The sequence below is a fragment of the Etheostoma cragini genome, chromosome 4 (genome assembly GCF_013103735.1).
Source record: "Etheostoma cragini isolate CJK2018 chromosome 4, CSU_Ecrag_1.0, whole genome shotgun sequence".
NCBI classification, from domain to species: Eukaryota; Metazoa; Chordata; class Actinopteri; order Perciformes; family Percidae; genus Etheostoma; species Etheostoma cragini.
Window position 1 is genome coordinate 25,610,467 of NC_048410.1, and position 3,964 is coordinate 25,614,430.

Here is a 3,964-nt window from a genome sequence, read left to right on the forward strand (position 1 = left end):
AGATGTACTGAGACATTGAGGCATGTACTTAGGCATTTGCAATTTGATGAAATGAATGAGAAATTCAATTCTGTTGTGGACAATTGCCAAGTAGTTTGGAGGTTTGTCTATGTTGTTTTGAGAATGTAATTTCTGTTTCAGGAAATGAGCCAAACCAATGGAGAAAAACTGTAAAGAGGAACTAAGTTTGCTCTGCCTAGGATCGTGTGTGAATACAGTAGTTTGCTTGGTTGTTTTGGGATGAGTGACAATTCTATTCCTACATTTCACACCCTTTACCAGCACCGCAGTATCTGTAAAATCTTCAATCTCTGGGAAAGTGTCTATCTTTCTGTCTGTCTGTCTGTCTGCCTCTATGTCTGTCTGTCTCTATGTCTGCCTGTCTGTCTGATTGTCTGCCTGTCTGCCTGTCTGTCTGTCGCTCTGTCTATCCGTCTATCTGTCTATCTGTCTGTCTGTCGGTCTGCCTCTATGTCTGTCTGTCTGTCTGTCTGATTGTCTGCCTGTCTGTCTGTCTTTCTGTCTGTCTGTCGGTCTGCCTCTATGTCTGTCTGTCTGTCTGTCTGTCTGTCTGTCTGTCTGTCCGTCTGTCTGATTGTCTGTCTGCCTCTATGTCTGTATGTCTTGCTGTCTGCCTGTCGGTCTGTCTAACTATAAATTGAATCAAAGGAATCTGTGTGTTTGTGTGTGTGTGTGTGTTTGTGTGTGTGTGTGTGTGTGTCTGTGTGTCTGTGTGTCTGTGTGGCTTCAAGAAGCAACACACATTCCAAACACAGACATCAGACAGACAATAATACTAAATAATCATCTTTAGCCAAATGCTCATCCAATTCATAAAATAAATTAAAATTAATTCATTAATTACAAAATAGCTTAAGTGAAGAGATATCACATCAAATTTGGATGGATATTGTATATATATGTATATATATATATATATATATATAGGAAATGTTCAAAACATATGTAACCTAAACCTAAAACCTTGCCTATCCTCAGCAAAAACAAAAATTACCCCTACATGTTTCCTCAAGAACTTACAACTTTCAAAAACTTACTCAAATGTAATGGAGTAAATGTAACTCATTACTGCACCTCTGGTTCAGGGTAGCAGAAGGTTGCAACATGTCAATCCCCACTAAAAGCACTTCTTACCTCCAAGGACACAGAGTCACATGGAGAGAGATTTTAAGGGGATAATTGTGTGTAGATCTGTTATCAGAACTACCTTTAAAGTTGACCATGCACATATTTTACAGTGAGCAAGGTCTTTTCCGTTCAACTGAGAATGAACCAGATGAACTTTCATTCTCTACCTTTTAAACAGCACAAGCCTATAGTATTACATGTAAAGTTATCTGCAGAGATCTATGTGACAAGACTGAGTCTACAGCCGCTCTAGTGTCTGTGCTAAGTGTTACAGCAGGATTTTAAGCTAAATGCTAACATTGACCTGCTTGTTTGTTTCTTAATCATTTGTTGTTACCATAGAATGTCTGATAAAGGGAGAATGTGCCCTCTCTGGAAACATCCGGCTTCTGAAGTGGTTGCAGTTCCCCTCTTGTTCCAAATGAGGGCGATCACGGGTGAGTGCAGAATGAATAGAGGTCTATAGAACATTATCCCTCAAATACACTTTTCTCAGGATATCATTTTTTTTCATATTTGTCTAATAATTTGAATGTTGCATTTGAAAGAGGAGGCTAAGAAAATAGACCCTGCTGGGTGTTAGATTGTAGTCACTTTTTTGTTCTAAAAAGCCTTTTAAAAATGTCAATGACGCTTTACGACAAGCTCTGAGTCACTTCCCTTGTTCTCCTGAGGCATCAACAACACAGTTGACAGGTTAAGCTCTCCCTGCCCTCCCCTTCGTTTTGCACTTGTCTGCATGGTATTTCCAAAAGAGTCCGTGACACGGGAGTCAATTTCACTGTTAGTAATGTGATAGGATCGGAATTAATCATAGAAATCCACAGGAGGAGGCGGAGAAATGTGTGTTTTGAATGAGACAAGATCTCTGTTAGGAATTATATAATGAAATCATCTAGGCCTGCAGGTAATGCATTTTACCTAGGCCTGCAGGTAATACATGTTACCTTGGCCTGAAGGTAATGCATGTTACCAAGGCCTACAGGTAATACATGATACGTATGCCTTCAGGTAATGTATGTTTACTAGGCCTGCAGGGAATGTATGTTACCTAGTTCAGCAGGTAATGTATGTTACCTAGGCCTGAAGGTAATGCATGTTACCTAGGCCTGCAGGTAATACATGATACCTAGGCCTGCAGGTAATGTATGTTTACTAGGCCTGCAGGGAATGTATGTTACCTAGGCCAGCAGGTAATGTATTTTACCTAGGCCTGCAGGTAATGCATGCAACCTAGGCCTGCAGGTAATACATGATACCTAGGCCTTCAGGTAATGTATGTTACCTATGCCTGCAGGTAATACATGATACCTAGGCCTGCAGGTAATGTATGTTAACTAGGCCTGCAGGGAATGTATGTTACCTAAGCCAGCAGGTACTACATGATACCTAGGCCTGCAGGTAATGCACAGTATTACAGCTTAAATTTCCGAGGCAAATTGATTTGACCGTGATTAACGAAACACACACAACTGGCTAGTTAGACAGGTTGGACGTCTCTTTTTTGGTTGTTGTTGTTGCAATAAGTTGCAGTAAATGTTAATCCAATACACTTTTTTGTCAAATTCCACGAAGATCTCCTCACGGTCACCTAGCTCTTTAATTTCTGTGTGTGCTTATACAGACAGATAGTCTAGCTAGCTGTGTGTGGGGGGGATTTGTGTTTTATGTATATGGTCTCTAATATGTCATTTTTGGCAGATCATTTTCTTCAGTTATCAGTTATTATTTTTTAACAGTTATTATGAAGTAAAAATAACAACAAGTCTTGGTAATACTTACAAAGAGCACAGACCCAATAGTATCTTATATAAACTTTCCACACTAGCACTGTGTTCCATAACAGCAGCGGAACGTAGTGCCGTTCCTGATTGGCTACTTCTCAGACAGCCCAGTACCTGGTTGGCATTCTTTCAACTCATGTGGGCTAGCAGAAGGCCCGAGAGGCTTTAGTTGTAGTTGGTGTCTTCTTAATTATCCCTTTTTGTGTTTTTGGGTTTGCCAAGCCACTCTGTATTCTCCCTAATGTATCATTGTGGCAGGTCAGTTTGTTGAGTTCAGTTATGTTGTGTTGACAATATTAATAGGCCTAGATATTACATTTTCAGGGGTATAATGTTTCTTTCTTCATTTGTCATCTCTTGAAATGCAACTGCTGCGTCCTTTTTGCCTCACTGCTTGGTTCCTGATATTATAACAGGTGAGGCTGGTGGGAATGTCAGTGTAGGATTCAACCTCTAGGGGCCATGAATCCCAGTACAAACTTTCCTGATAATCCATCCAGTATTTGTCACGATTTTTCAATCTGGACCAGAGTGGTAGACTGACCAACCGACAATGCCACCCCTCTAGCTCTGCTGCTAACTTAAAAGTCATCTATTAATTGGTATTTCTACAAGATCCTGCCTCTTGAAACAGAACACCGGCACAGTGGCTGAGTAACTGTAATGTGTGACCGGCTGTGAAGTGATTCAACAAAAGTCATTAATTTCGTCTTCAAAATTGTGTGTTCACAGATTCAAGATCAGATAATATCAGTACATCGCTCATGGCATAAAGTTAAATTGTCAGGCTACCAAATCTGAATGCCACCCAGCTCCATACCACCTTGGTCATATACAGAGGAAATGAGAAACAACAGCTGATAGTAATTGGTTGTTCAACGGCTCAGTGTCTGTGTATAAAGATTCTTCTTATAGTGAGGTGGACACAGCAGTAGCAATTCAAATAGGAAATGATTCAATTCAATTCAATTTTATTTATAGTATCAATTCATAACAAGAGTTATCTCAAGACACTATACAGATTGACCACA

At 40.0% G+C, this 3,964-nt stretch overlaps 1 long non-coding RNA gene across 1 annotated transcript; it reads right to left on the bottom strand.

Moving 5' to 3' along the window:
- Positions 1–2,004: 2,004 nt before the first annotated feature.
- LOC117943194 lies at positions 2,005–2,317 on the bottom strand. The gene is made up of 2 exons (XR_004656307.1): positions 2,227–2,317; positions 2,005–2,096 (listed from the first exon to the last, which is right to left on the bottom strand). It is a non-coding gene; the product is annotated as an uncharacterized LOC117943194 (long non-coding RNA).
- Between the last annotated feature and the right edge of the window lie 1,647 nt (positions 2,318–3,964).